Raw genomic sequence first — 15,652 nt, forward strand, 5'->3', positions numbered from 1 at the left:
GGGAGTCGATGGGGATGATAAGTGGGGGACAGATGAGTAGAGACAGTATGGGGCGATATCGTACTGTCATCCACACGACGTGCAGTGTGGCCTAGGTCTAGGTGATACAACACACCAACCACAGGTGGAGAGGGGGCGGTAAAACCATCAGAACTAAAACCACCCCAAGGTGACGACGGGAGCCACGCCGAACCCTCCAGTTCACTCCCACCATCGCTGGCAAGTCCCGTGAAGGGAGGGAGGGGCAGGCAACGAAAACGCAATTTTCACCTTAAAATCCCAGGTTCTGGTTTTGATTTCCTAGTTCACCTTGAACTCAGGACCCTAAGGAAAGGTAAAGTACAAGCAAGCCAGCGTCCGTCGCCCGTCCCACCCCTGCAGGGGGTCCCCTCCCCCGGTGCCAGGGCAGGACCTTCCAGTCCACTGGACCGTGAGAGGGAGCAGTGGCCCCGCAGCAGGGCAGCCCGACAGCGCCCAAGTCCGCTCCTGTCCCAATCTCTGCAAACCCAGCTAGTCCGCACCCGCCGCCTCCAGCCTCCCCCGGGCACCCGGGCGGGAGCAACAGTGGGGTCTCCCGTCGGCCGCGGGGCGTCGAGAAGCTCCTGTGGCCGAGCCCCTCACCCGGCACTGAGAGGGCTCCACTGCGTCTGACAGTCCAACCAGCCGAATCCCACTCAGAACCTTCCAACTTGCTTTTTTTTTAACAAATTTTTTTAAAATATATATTTTTATTGATTTCAGAGAAGAAGGGAGAGATAGAAACATCAATGATGAGCGAGAACCATGGATCAACTGCCTCCTGCACACCCCACTCTGGGGATGGAGTTCACAACCCGGGTCTGTGCCCTGACCGGGAATCGAACCCAGGACCTCCTGGTTCAGAGGTCAACACTAACCACTGAACACACCAGCCGGGCAAGGTTAAACCTTTGTTATCCGGGGAATCCTCTAGTCCTCAGGCACCTTCGTGTGTATCATTTTAGCAATGAGATTATTATTAGGAAAAACACCAATAAATGATAAGAAAGAATGAGCAGAGAAGACATGCGGCACTTGGGAAAAAAGAAATACTTATATAATTACAGTTTTTAAGAAACTGCAAAAGCCTGGCCCTGGCTGGTGTGGCCCGGGGGTGGGGTGTCGTCCCGAACGCGGAAAGGGTTGCTGGTTCGATTCCCGTTCAGGGCACAGGCCCAGGTTGCAGCCTCGGCCCCAGTGGGGGGCGTGCGGGAGGCAGCCCATCAATGTTCCGCTCTCATATCCATGTTTCTCTCGCTCTCTCTCTCCCTCTCCCTTCTCTCTCTAAAATTCAATTTTTAAAAATCTTAAAAAAAATAAATTGCAAAAGACTTGCAAATATTCTTATCATCTAACTTTTATCTCTGAAGCATAAACACCTTTACTATGGCTGAGTCAACTTAAAAAACAAACGGTTCCTCCTCCCTTTCATGGGTTACGTAATGCAAATACCTATTTTAAAAACTACCCAATTGAGCACAATGTCCAAAACAGTCCTTTCTGTGAAGGAGGCGCTGCCAGCGCCGTTATATTTGCAGACCAGCACCACCCCCGCCCGCGGGAGCAGCCAGACCGCCGCCCACCGTCGCCCCTTCAGCTGCACCATTTCAGCTTCTCACACATCACAATGCAAACGTGCAGCCGACACTGTGCCTTTCGGTGCTGTTACCCCTCCCCCCTCCCGTCAGCAACCACGTGCATCTCCTGCCGATGGCATCCAGCGGGCGCAGGGAAGCGGCAGAGTAAGTGGCCGAGGCCCCAGATGAGCACGTCCCCTCCACAAAGCTTTTCCCAAATCCCACGCGGCCCTCATCCACCACAGCACGCACCCCTGCACCTGCCGCCTCGACGCCCGTTCGACCTGTCCTGGGGGAGGGAAGGGGCAGCAGGGCGGGGAGGAGGCTGGGACCTCGCACTGGCTAGTTCTTGCCTCGTTTCTAACCTGTCCGTTTAGGAGTGAGGCTGGGGGGGGGGGGGGGGGAACCGCCCTGGGGAGGCCGGCTCTGCGCCGAGTGAGAGGGGCCACCGAGGGCGGAGCCGGGCAGTGACGCCCTTCGGTTTGCCCTCTCATCTCTCTGGCTGACACGTGGAAGAAGAAACCTGCGGGGAGGTCAGGAGTAGAATAAGTAAGGATCCTGCCCAGACAGCGTGGCTCAGTGGTGAGTGTCGACCTATGATCCAGGAGGTCACGGTTCGATTCCCGGTCAGGGCATGTGCCCCGGTTGTGGGCTGGATCCCCAGTGTGGGGCGTGCAGGAGGCAGCCAATCAAGGATTCTCTCTCATTGATGTTTCTATCTCTTCCTCCCTCTCCTCTCCTCTCCTCTCTGAAATCAATAAAAAAATAATAATTGGGGAAAAAAGATCCCTTAAGAGGACCCTGCAACCCCCAGGAGAGACGGACCAGAGCAACGAGGTGCGAGGTGGCAGGTCTGGGGGAGTTGCAGGCCGGCCTGCGACCGCTGGCAGCCCGACTGTGGACGTGAGAGAAGAGGCGCCGAGGGTGACCCCGGGGTTTGGCCCGGGCAGCGGCAGACAGAGCCGTCACTCACGACCTAACACGGTGACGACGCGGGAGGGACGGCAGCCAGGACACACGCCCAAACAGGACGTGCGAGATGCCATCACACTTCCAAGGACGCCAGGTGGCCCAAACCCAGGCGCCGATTTCCTTCTGACGGAGGAACGAGAAAGCGCCGGCGAAGGAAGCCGCGAGGAGAGAGCACAGAGAGCGAACAGGCGTGGGGGCCTGAGACATTCCAGGGGAATAAAAGGAGGAAAGAGGGGTGGACGGGTCGGAAGCTGATGACAGGTGCACGATGCGGCCCTGAGAGCAGACATGGGTGTGGTGAGGGGTTCGAGTGGCGGCAGCAGCTCCAGGGCGAGCGGAGCAGACGTTCTCAGCGAAGACCTGGCTGCCGTGGGTTGGAAAGTACAAGAAGGAAACGGGAGGGAGGCCCATCCCTGGAGCCTCGCTGACCAGGAGGAAACCGAGGCAGCTGCAGGAGCGGAGGGGCCAGAGGCCTATGGTGGCAACCACCACGTGTGTTTCCACACGAGGGGAGACTCCGCAGGGAGGAGGCCGATGTGGGAGGGAGGGGAGCTCCTGTGATGGGGGCTGGGGTCTCACCCCCGTGTGCAGCCAGCCCTCCTAAGGGGAGAGGGAAGGGGGTGTGGGCACAGGCTCAGGGGGCAGGCGGCCCTCCTAAGGGGAGAGGGGAGGGGGTGTGGGCACAGGCTCAGGGGGCAGGCGGCCCTCCTAAGGGGAGAGGGGAGGGGGTGTGGGCACAGGCTCAGTGGGCAGCCAGCCCTTCACTAAGGGGAGAGGGAAGGGGTGTGGCCACAGGCTCAGGGGCAGGCGCCTCCTAGGGGAGAGGGAGGGGTGTGGGCACAGGCTCACAAAATGCGCCTCAGATGTTCTGGGTTCATACTGATTCCTCCGAGCACCACCATCCCCTTCGGGAGCCGCCCCCCCTTTATTTCCAGCTGCTCCTCGGGTGCCTGTGTATTGGGCTCCATCCTGGACTCAGGCGTAACCAGCTACCCCCCGAATTCTTACCCGACTTCATTGCTCCGTCAGCCGCGGGGCATGTGAGAAACAGAGAGAAAGGAGACAGACAATGAGGTCATCGCCGACGGCCGCCTGCGGATGTAACAAGAAGCCTCTCCTCTCTTCAGTTACACAGGACAGAGCCGCCCGAGATGAAAACGAGGTCACGTCCAAGGCCCCGCAGCCTCACTCACCAGCCCGGGCGCCCAGCACAGGGTGGCGGGCAGCGCTGGCTGTGACCGGCTCCTGACACGGCTAACGAAGCCCCTTTGCTGGCACTGCCACGTCCTCGCTCCGGTCCCGCCACCGGAGAGGCAACCCGCCGGGAGCTCCCGGGTCCCCTCTGCCCGAGGCCCTGCCCCGGAGACGGGCCTATCGGTGCCGACTCGCTGACGGGCTCTGAGTAACAGGCCCCCAGGGAGCTCGTTAAACTGAATGTCGGCTGGTGACCTGGTGGCGACGCCAAGGTTAACTTCAGACACGTGGGCCCAGGGAGAATTTGGGGGGTAACGGGATACGCCCCAGTCCAGGACGGAGCCCAATACACAGGCACCGGAGAAAGAGCTGGGAATAAAGGGGGGCGGTTAAAGAAGGGGGTCGTGGTGCTTGGAAGAATCAATGTAAACCCAGAATATCTGATGCTTATTCTGTCAGATGGATTTAAAAACAACCCCATGGAGATAAAATCAACTGGAGATGAGCACTAGATAAAACAATATAATGAGTAAGTTTAGGTTTTACATTTCTTAAAAAAAAAAAAAGGAGAAAAGAGAAATGTCTTTTGAAACAGAAGTACTGCTCACGTCCACATAAGCTACCAACAGTCGACTTCACACACATTCAGCCCGCGGCCTTGTTCAACGGACGGTCCTGCCATTGAAATACGCAGGAGCAAGAGATCATAACACCTGCTGATCAGAACACTCACATGAGGAACGCCTACCGCAAATTAAATGTCCAAACCCACATGCAGGTCACACTCCAGAAACAGCCCTTCACAGGTTTCTCATCCTAAAAGCCCAACGCTCCTCAATGCGTAATTTCCAACGTGTAAGATCCCAGATGACAATACAATGTGTTAAAGTGTCAAAGGGTAAATTATAGACCAGAATGTCAAACTGCCATGTACAGTAATGAGTCAATGTTGGCGACATCAAAATGGTAAAATCCTACACCCACCCATTTAATAGATTCTGGAATCCTTACAGGTCTGCGTTTTATCGTGTCTCTTTAACGCCCCACTAACAGTCATTCGTGACCGCATTCCCACTGCGAGGATGGTGCCGGGAACCCGCTCAGAGGGAAGCACGAAATAACATTTTCACATGAATAAATACCCAGGTGTGGAGAAGCAGGACAGGCAGCGGCGCCCAGCAGCGATGCGAAGGAGCTCTGTGAAGTGAGATCCTGCCACCAGCTTTAACCAGCATTCACAGTTTACCAAGAAGGGTGATCCTTTCATAGTGCAGGACCCTGAGCAAAAATGCCTCCAAAAACCTCATTATTCTTAACTTCAGTAAAAGAGTTTACTTAGCAAAGAAAGGCCTTCGCCTCACAGGATCTGCACAGAAAGACGTGCTGTGTGCACAGGGCTACTTCCACGCCCAGGACTAGCCAAGTGCACGCACGGCATTTAGTGTAAAAGGCACTTACATGCTGGCAGGCCGTCGGCCCTCCTCGCAGCCCCGGAGGAATGTATGTATTTGTACAAACTGAATACCATCAAGATTTTACTTGCCGAAGGTCAGCAGAGGAGTAAGATCTCAGTGCCTCTTTGGAGCTGATGTTTGCATTTCCAGGTTTTCTGCAAAACGCCGCATCGGACCTGAAAGGGCGGCGAAGCGCTGAAACAGCGAGGCCGTGCCGGCGGCCGCACCACCTGCGCGCGCCCTTCTCCTCCGGCCCAGCAGGACCGCGGGCCCCCAGCCCTGGTGCGGAGCCCAGGCCGAGGTTCGAGGTTCGGTGAGGCACCCCCGTCTTGCCCTGCCTGGTGGCTGAGCTCCTGCCTAAAAATAGCCTCGTCTTATATAATCACGCACAGGCTCCTGCGGCGTGTGAACCTGGAGGTAACGCTCCTTGTCAGGGATGGGTGACCGGCTGCCTCCCGCACGCCCCCCACGGGACGAGCTCTGTGCCCAAAGGAGGTGCACGGTACTTTCCAGAAGCAGAGACATTGCATCACCAGCTAACAGGCCTTATTCCAGGTGCTCCCCAAGGGCTCTGTCGTTGATGTGTCTGTGGAGAAAAATAAAACCCTAGGAAAACTCTCCCGATTCTAATGTTCACAGAAACGGAGGTTATTTATATCACAATGAAACACCTCCAGTGCCGTCCAGTGAATCTTCACGAACGTGTAACCCTGTAGCTAGCGTCACTGCACGAATCAGCGCATCTCCAGTCCCCTCTGCCTAGTCTGCTGTGTCCCTCTGAGCCCTCTCCCAGCCTCCCCCCAGGCAGCCCTGCCCTGATTTCTGTCCCCAGGAGTGAGGTCTGTCTGTCTGTAAAGGGCAAGGCCATGGACCGGGGGGGTGGCGGGGGGGGAACCTCTTCTGTTCTGGCTTCTTTCAAGGATGACGTTCTGCAGAGGCATCCGTACCCCGGCCGGGAGCCACCCACCAGCGCACACGTTCTCAGCAATGCACCCCCCGGCGCTTCGTCCTGTGCAAGCAAACCTACGTGGTCAGCCTACACACACCTGGGTTCTTTGGTTCCGCCTACACACACTCGGGCTCTGTGGTTCCGCCTACACACACCTGGGCTCTGTGGTTCAGCCTACACACACGTGGGCTCTGTGGTTCAGCCTACACACACGTGGGCTCTGTGGATCAGCCTACACACACGCGGGCTCTGTGGATCAGCCTACACACACGCGGGCTCTGTGGATCAGCCTACACACATGTGGGCTCTGTGGTTCAGCCTACACACACCTGGGCTCTGTGGTTCAGCTACACACACCTGGGCTCTGTGGTTCAGCCTACACACACGCGGGCTCTGTGGTACCGCCTTCCACACACGCGGGCTCTGTGGTTCAGCCTACACACACCTGGGCTCTGTGGTACCGCCTTCCACACACGCGGGCTCTGTGGTTCAGCCTACACACACCTGGGCTCTGTGGTACCGCCTACCACACATGTGGGCTCTGTGGTTCAGCCTACACACACCTGGGCTCTGTGGATCAGCCTACACACACGTGGGCTCTGTGGATCAGCCTACACACACGCGGGCTCTGTGGATCAGCCTACACACACGCGGGCTCTTTGCTACCGCCTTCCACACATGCGGGCTCTGTGGTTCAGCCTACACACACCTGGGCTCTGTGGTTCAGCTACACACACCTGGGCTCTGTGGTTCAGCCTACACACACGTGGGCTCTGTGGTTCAGCCTACACACACGCGGGCTCTGTGGTACCGCCTTCCACACACGCGGGCTCTGTGGTTCAGCCTACACACACGTGGGCTCTGTGGTACCGCCTACCACACATGTGGGCTCTGTGGTACCGCCTACAAGGTGAGGTTCAAGCAAACACGGGAGGAGCTGATGCCATCAGGAGACGAGGCAAACACGAGAGGAATGTGGCTGCTGGGGGCGTAGGTGTGACATGGACTGTCCACAGCAAACGTGTTGTGTGCGGAGGAGCAGTGCCCTCTGAAGTCATGATGAGAGTAAACACTCGAGCCCGTCACAGAGCTGTTTGCTGTAAGTGTCACGCATCACGCCCTGCAGGTGCCATACTTTCACACGACGGCAGGTCAGTGAGTGTTGCACCAGCATCACCTCATCACGTGAGGAGAGCCCTGGGCGAGACGTGTGCCGACGTGAGGGGGGCTGCAGCACCCCAGGCCACAGGAACCCCACGGACCACCTCGTGCACCAGGCCCAGCGCCACCGGGCGTCCTTCCGGGCGCAGACTCGTACGCGCACGTCTCTCCTCACCGCGCTGCGATCGTCCCGCACAACAGACCTGACTCCCAGCCCCGGTCCTGACACTCCACCCAGGCTCCGGACACCCTCCTGCACACGCTGAGCACGGAGCCAGGAAGACAGTCTGCGTTCACGGCTCTGAGGTTTATTCTGTTTTGATCAGAGTTTTCACCTTCTCAAGGGTCTGGGGAGGAGGACAAGCTGGGATCACGAACTCGTCTGAGGACAACATCTCAGATACCGGAAAGCCGTGCGCCCCAGGCCTCCCCAGCCATGGCCTCCACGGGGCCGCGGGAGACCCGCCCGGAAGGCTCTGTTAGCACTTACAGCCCGAAGACAAGCGTTCTTGTTGTAACAGCCTGTGTCTATTTTCACAAAATGCAAATCTCGCCCTGGCCAGTTTGGCTCAGTGGATAGAGTGTCGGCCTGCGGACTGAAGGGCCCAGGTTCGATTCCAGTCAAGGGCACATGCCGGGGTTGTGGGCTCGATCCCCAGTGTGGGCCGTGCAGGAGGCAGCCGATCAATGATTCTCTCTCATCACTGATATTTCTCTCTCTCCCTCTCCCTTCCTCCCTGAAATAATAATAAAAAAATACAAATCTCATGAGCAAATAAAATTATATCTAAAATAAAATTAAACAAGTGATTTGAAAATTTCCGAAGTCCTAAAGCAGTGGACATGGGTTCTTATTTCTCCTGCTTTGGGGGCACTTAAAATGTATTTTCTGATTTTTTAAAAGGAATGAAAATGCCCAATGCCTGTGAGCTGATGCCCACACGCCTCCAGGCCCAGCAGGTTACACCTTCCGAGCAGAGGAGTCAGTCCCTCCCCCGCGCCCTCTGGGTGACACGTTTGTGGTGGGAACAGCAGCAGGAGGAGCGGGTCAGTACGTGGGTGTGTTTACCGCAGGCCAGGTGCTCCGATAAGCACTTGGAATACCATCCCACTCCTCCCCCAGTCCTGCAGGCATGGCATTATGATGGTGTTACAGTAGTAAGTTTAGTGAGTATAAGATAGTATAATCAAATTTCATTTCTTTATTAGAGTGAATTTTAAACTTTACTTAGAAGTGAAACTTAACTTGTGTGTGTGTGTGTGAGACCCTGATAAGTAACTTGTAATGCCCTGCAAGCTAACTCCTGACCAATAACTCCCAGCATGTTAACTCCTGACAAATAACTTGTAACTCCTGACCAACAACTCCCAGCATGTTAACTCCTGATAAGTAACTTGTAACCCCCTACGTGTGTATCCTGATAAGCCCAGAAGGCCACCGGAGCACACTGACAGGAGACACTGAAGAAGCCTGTTATAGTAATAAGTTTAGTTAACATAAAGTAGACTCCATTTTGTATTAGCATACGTTAGCATAAGTAGACCCCATTTTATTCTTAGACCAAAACTTGTAAACAACTCCAAAAATAAGATGTGTGATTAATAAGCTTTGAACATGGTCACAACTTTCCCGCCTGAGTGTATACCTAGATGACAGGGCAGCACCGTGTATGGCACCCGATAGGAGACACTGAAGACACCCAGCTTCAAGGATTTAAGGAGAGCAAATCTGCTGCGGTTCAGACGCCTGTCTGCCCTCCACAGACAGGACGCTCTCCTCCCCCCTGGAAACTGCCAAACTGCAAAACTGCCATTCCTGCTCTGCCTGAGCCCAGACTGCTAGAGGCCTCTCTTCGAGTCAAGAGACTGAGCTCCTTGCTGCAGCATATTTTGACGACCTCCGTGTGTCTCCTCTGTCAGCGAGTGTGTCCGGGTGGCCTGCCAAGGACTGAAACCCATCAGCTCTCTGGTAAATAAACCTGTGTGATTTCTTGCATTGTTTATCTCCTGTGTCTCTCTCTCTCCTTAGTTTTTGGTTAAGCTCGGCCATATTAATTAATAGTAAGTACCCTTTGACGTTTGTATTGGTATATCCAAATGAAACGCTCTGGGTCACCTGTGCATACGTTCCCATAGATAATTGGAACAATGGGGAAACTCACACATTCTACTACACAAGCTCCCCAGGCTCACGTAACTAGCAAGTGACAGCGCCGGCACTCCACCCGGGCTGCCTCGGTCTCCCAGCTCATGACCTACACGCTCACATTGTCTGTACGTTCACAGGCATAAAAGGGTCGTCCAGCCGCAGGAAGCTGGAGAGGGGATTTCTGCAAATGGAGGAAAGTTAGGTGGCCTCCAATATTCCTTTTATAATTTTGTGATTATATTCTCCCGAGTTTCCATCTTATTTTCAGCATTGTCCTCTGACTTCATTGTTTCTAGGAATTCTGTGCTCTTAGGTATGGCTAAGTATCAACTAGCAACTTCATTACAGACACATCCATTCCCTGCCATTGTAACGCTCAGTTACCCGCCCTCTGGTTGTGAGTGACCTGGTTCATTATTCGTCCCACGTACAGGTCCACGCAGGTTTGCCCTTTCTCAATCTATTCACGTCCTTGGCGCGTATTCTGTGTCTGCGGTGATTCAGCCACGTCTCCATTTCCCGTACAGCCAAGAAAAGTTATTTCCAACTACATGATCACCTTTCAAAAACAACGGCAAGTCAACATTTGGAGCCGAAAGTACGGAAAGATGGCGCGTATGAAAGTAGAATACACACCCAGGCCCACACGGAGGGGGTCCACGCGCCCTCACGGCGCATGCCTGCTCCGTGCAGCTCTTCTCACCCACTGGGGGGGCGGGGTGTGGGGACCCCTGAGCAGCTGGAAGAGCGGCAGGAAGTCACTGCTCTGCAGGCAGTGAGGGTCCCTGTAAGAGGGGGGCCCGCAGCCCCGGGGTAGCATTCGGATAGAAAAGTGATGGGGCTGCTTACGAACACGTTTCGACACGGACACCAGTCGGAATGGGTAGGCAAAAGGAACGGACACACACGCAAACACACAGAGGGGCTGCACAAGTCACACACACACACACACACACACAGTCACAAGTGCTGGGAGGATGAGAGAAACGAGCACGGTGCCTGCTGGCGGGAATGTAAACGGTGCAGCCACTGGGGAAACAGTGTGCGAGGCCTCAGGAACTAACCACAGAATCCACATGGTTCAGCAATTCCACGGAGTGTGCAGCTCAGAGAACTGAGAGCAGAGACGCAGGGAGATGCGCACACGCGTGTTCCCAGCAGCGCTATTCACAGCAGCCGAAGGTGAAATCAGCCGGCTGCACCGCCGACAGATGGTGCGTGAACAGCACGTGGTGCCGACGTGCCATGGACTGTGTTCTTCAGCCTTAAAAGGAAAGCGGTTCTGACACATACAACACGGATGAAGCCCGAAGGCATCACGCTGACTGAGATAAGAGCCACACAAAATACACGGTGTGACGCCACTTGCAGGAAACTCCCCAAATAGAACGACCCTCCCTGAAACGACGCGGGCACAGAGCACTCCGCAGCGACCTGGAACCGGAAAGGCGGCTACGAACGCAGAACCGCGTGCAGGTTCCAGGCAGGTCCACAACGCGGCAGAGCCACCCAGATGCTGCGGACGGACGAGCCGCAAACCCTGGCGTGAGTTCTCTTAAGGCCAACAGATCGAGAAACAGAATCACGCCCTTTCAATTGCCCACAAGGAAGAAACATCTCTCAGTTCTTTAGGGAAAACAAACCCCCTCTTCGCCCTTCGCTCTCGCTCCTCACAGTGGTACATGGGGAAATGCAAGTATTTGGAGGAAAACAGTCAGTAATGTCATCAAACGCAACGTTTTCCACGGCCCTCCATGAAACTTGCGAGTATAATTCGAATTCACACCTGAGTGAGGGCCACTTTCCAGAAAACCAAGAAAATATGGCTCAGGCTGTAGCATCTGGGAGTCTAGTTTCATTTTAGGATTAAACTGAAAAGAGCTGGAGAAATGGTTAAATCCCACATCACCCAGAAACGTGGCCTCTACAAGCAGCTGCCACAAGCACAGACGGTCGCCGAGAGCCTGGCCCAGGGGCGGGCACCCTCTGAGGCAGGACTCCTGGCCGCTGCGTGTGTCTCCAGGCGGCACCCTGTGTCAGACCGAGACGCGCTCATCTGGGCCCAGCGGCTCTGAGCGAGATGGTCTGGCCGTCCCGGTCCCTGTCCCCCGTCCAGGCCGCTCGGAGAGCGTCTAGGACGCCCGCTGCGAGCGCCTGGAAGGAAGTCATGGGCAGCGCTGGCAGGGGCGGTTCACTAAGTCACAAAACTGGGACTAAAAAATACACGATCTGAAATCTGGAAAAGAACACGTTTTGAGCACATTATCCTCATTCCAGAGACAAAGGCTAAGACACGTGCAGATCCTCGGGAAACATGAACTAAAAAGAGAGAGAGTCAGTAACAACAAACTTAAAAGAAAAAGACGGCAAAAAGCTAATCGCGATTCTTCAAAAAAAAACAACCAAGCAAAACTGAATGAGGCTCGTTTTTAAGAGAGTGATTTCTTTGGAAACATCCAAATAAGTATTCGGGAAAGAGGATACAGATTAGGATAAAGCACACACGACTACAGGTCCAGCCTAAGGTGCGAAGATCGTTCTTAAAATATTACCAACATCTCTACATTTCAAAACTTGAATGAAAAAATAAATTCCTGGAAATACAAACCGTGTGAAAACGGACACAAAAGGACTGCCCCGGGGCCGTGACGCCCCCACACTGAGCTCTGGGGAAACCCCTCCCTCAAGAACAGACTCTGAAACCCCAAGAAACCAAACCGGGGAGGTCACAGCAACGCGGCCACCGGAGCGGGTCTGCTCAGGACACCGGGTGGCTGAGCACCACAAAGTGTCATTGGCCACCTGAGCAATTTTTTAAGAAGCTTAATAGAAGCAGAAAGAACATTTGATAAAAATCAGCACCCCTTTCAGGATTAAAAAAAAAATTCAACAATGTAAGGACAAACGGGAACTTTGTTCATCTGATGAATGGCATTTACTGAGCATCATTCCTGACAGCGAATCCTAGAGCTAGAAGCACGCCTCCCGGAAACCAGGGAGGAGCCCGGACCCCTCAGCTTCAGGCAGCTCCGTCCTGAGCCCCGTCCACCCGGCTTCAGGCAGCTCCGTCCTGAGCCCCGTCCACCCGGCTTCAGGCAGCTCCGTCCTGAGCCCCGTCCACTCGGCTTCAGGCAGCTCCGTCCTGAGCCCCGTCCACCCGGCTTCAGGCAGCTCCGTCCTGAGCCCCGTCCACTCGGCTTCAGGCAGCTCCGTCCTGAGCCCCGTCCACCCGGCTTCAGGCAGCTCCGTCCTGAGCCCCGTCCACTCGGCTTCAGGCAGCTCCGTCCTGAGCCCCGTCCACTCGGCTTCAGGCAGCTCTGTCCTGAGCCCCGTCCACTCGGCTTCAGGCAGCTCCGTCCTGAGCCCCGTCCACCCGGCTTCAGGCAGCTCTGTCCTGAGCCCCGTCCACTCGGCTTCAGGCAGCTCTGTCCTGAGCCCCGTCCGCCGCTGCTGCCATCAGCACCCAGAGAAGCAGGGACGCGGTGCAGGGACTGAGAGGCAGGACCCAACGCTGTCTTCCCCACAGAGACAGGAGCCAGCTTCCCTCTTTCTGCTCTCACTTCCCTCTCTCTTCCTGCTGCAATCTGGCTTCTCCGCATCCTGTGTCCAAACAGCACTGACCGCTGGCTGCCCACCCATAACCCCGGGTCAGCTCCCATCGAGACCCCTGGCCGCCGTCTCCGGCCTCTCCTTCTGCTCCCACTGCTCCGTCCCAGGCCCCCGCCTCCCCTGCTGCCACTTGACTTCTAATGTCGGATCCGTCCATTCCTCCCAGCCCTTTCCAGCCGCCCTGCTCCTTCCTGAAGGGGGGGGGGATTACTGACTCCTTCGCCCCCACCCCACACGTGTCCAGGGGACTCCCTAAACCAGTGGTGCCCACACTGCATTGGGACAAGGATACCCTGACTTGGATGCCATCATGTCCAAAGGGGAACCCACTCTCCCTACCCCCTTTACTACCCCTTCGGTCACCTTCTACCCAGTGACTCGGGCCCACACCTGGTATCTGTGAGGCCCCACCCCCTCCCTCCCTCCTGCCCCCCAGCCCCTCCAGCATCAGCTTGTTTACATCCTGTTTACATCCTTGCCTCGCGAGGGCCTCCCCGGCACTGGCTCCCCTTCCTTCTCCACCATCCCCAAGGCCTGTCCTCCCTCCTTCCCGGGGGAGCAAATCCGATTAAATCTCCGCTGACCACATCTCTCCCAGAGTCTAGCTGCCCCAGTTAAGCTCCCAACTCTTCAGGCTGATTCAGTCTTTCAAAAGCCCCTGCTGCTGCTCCTCTAGCCCGGACACCCCCTGCCCCCACTCCCGGCTCCGCCCTAAGGGCCACTCGCTAGACCCTCCCTGTTCCCACGGTGTGCTGTGCCCCCCCCCCCCCCTACCTCTCAGGTCGCTACCGGGCACAGCAGTACCGACAAGGCAGGCATCGGAAACACTGAATTGAGGAAAAATCCTCAAACATTCCATGGAGTATTCCACAGGAAGTGCTGCATGAAGGACAGGTGCTGAGCTATGGGGGTCACCACAGAATGCACGGGAGGTAGAGGCTCAACCTGTGCAGTTAAAAGGGAGGAAGCTATCTGCCTATAACTCACTCTCAAGCCTCAGCTCCGGGCTCCCTGAGAGGAACTGGTGGGAAGGAAAAATAACCACCCCCACGGCAGGCAGCCCCGGTGCCGGTGATGCAAACTCATCAGGACGGATCCTGGGTCACGTGGAGCATGAGAAGCCACACACTCGCACACACATGCACACACCACACGCACACACACGCACACAAGTGCATGCACACACACCACACGCACGCACACACGCACACAAGTGCATGCACACACACCACACGCACGCACACACGTGCACACACCCAAGTGCACGCACACAGGCACGCACACAAGTGCACACACATGCATGCACACATACACGCACACAAGTGCACACACGCACACAAGTGCACACACATGCAAGCACACATACACGCACACAAGTGCGCACACTCACACAAAGTGCACACACGCACGCACCCATGCACACACACGTACACAAACGTACGCATGTGCATGCACGCACACACAGTACACAAACGCACACGCGCACACACACGCACATGCTAATTAAAACCTTACGTATTTTTTGTTCAAAATGCCACAAAGTTACCAAAATAAAAACCAGCTTCGTTTTACATCATCTTTATTTAGCTTATGTCCTAGCTGTTTCCAAAATTAATTGGTATATTTCTGGATGACACATACAAGTTAAAAATGTGGGAATGTGTGTTGAATAATGCAGACCAAGTAAAAAGTCTACATTTCTACTTTTTAAAGGAATCAGGTTTTCTTACAATCCTCGTGGAGCTGATACACGCAATGACACACCCGAGTGCCGGAGTCACAGGTAAGTTACGGAGCGTGTGCGTGGCACACGTCACGTGGCACACGCAGAGCTGAGCGTGTTGCACAATCGTGTCCCCGATGTTCTGTGAGCAGCGTGTGGCGTGTAAACGCCCCTGAACTGCTCACACTCCCGGGGACAGCCACGGGCCTTTGCTTTTAACGTGGAACCCGAGGCCCGTGCGCCCCCATTCTGCGAGGGCGAGAGGCTGCGGGTCCCTGTCCGCACCCAAGACATCCCCCAAAATTAGCCCTAAAGGGCCCGGGCCTGGATCAGCCTGACAGCGCCTCCGGGACCCCGTGTCCGGCCGGGGCAGCGCTGGACGAAGCTCTGCCCCCGGTGCCCGTCCGACCAAACCTCCGCGCACTCGCCGCCAGCTCGGGCGGAGCTCAGACACGAGGGGCCGGAGAGGACCGGTGTGAGCTCAACCGCCAAGAAATCTGCATCCAGAGTCCGGCCCGGCCTCACGTGACGCCGCCAACGCGCATTTCAGGCATTTTTCCCGTTTGGGGAAGGTCCCAGCGAGGCGATGCTGGTCCCGGGAAAAGCGGGTCCTGTCCCCTCCGACCTCACTCTCATCGGAAACTCCAACCACGTTAGCAACTCGGAGCCCAGGAGGCGCTGGCTCCCCGGCACCTCGCCCCCTCCCCCCCCAAACCCAGAAAAACACGCTCCGAGCGCCTGGCGCTCATTCTCCTGGGTCTGGGTTCGGGTTCGGCTACAAAGACCGCCTGTGAGTCATCAACATCCTCCAGCAAAACAAAGTTGGGAGCCACCCCCCCCCCCCCC

The 15,652-nt window shown here is 55.9% G+C and overlaps 1 protein-coding gene across 3 annotated transcripts in view; it reads right to left on the reverse strand.

Annotated features, from left to right (window-relative positions):
* The window catches only part of OSBPL1A (oxysterol binding protein like 1A), a 76,880-nt gene that overhangs the window by 10,816 nt on the left and 50,412 nt on the right, over positions 1–15,652 (reverse strand). The gene's annotated exons all lie outside the window — the stretch shown is intronic.

This window comes from Myotis lucifugus, unplaced genomic scaffold (genome assembly GCF_000147115.1).
Source record: "Myotis lucifugus unplaced genomic scaffold, Myoluc2.0 scaffold_574, whole genome shotgun sequence".
Classification (NCBI taxonomy): Eukaryota; Metazoa; Chordata; class Mammalia; order Chiroptera; family Vespertilionidae; genus Myotis; species Myotis lucifugus.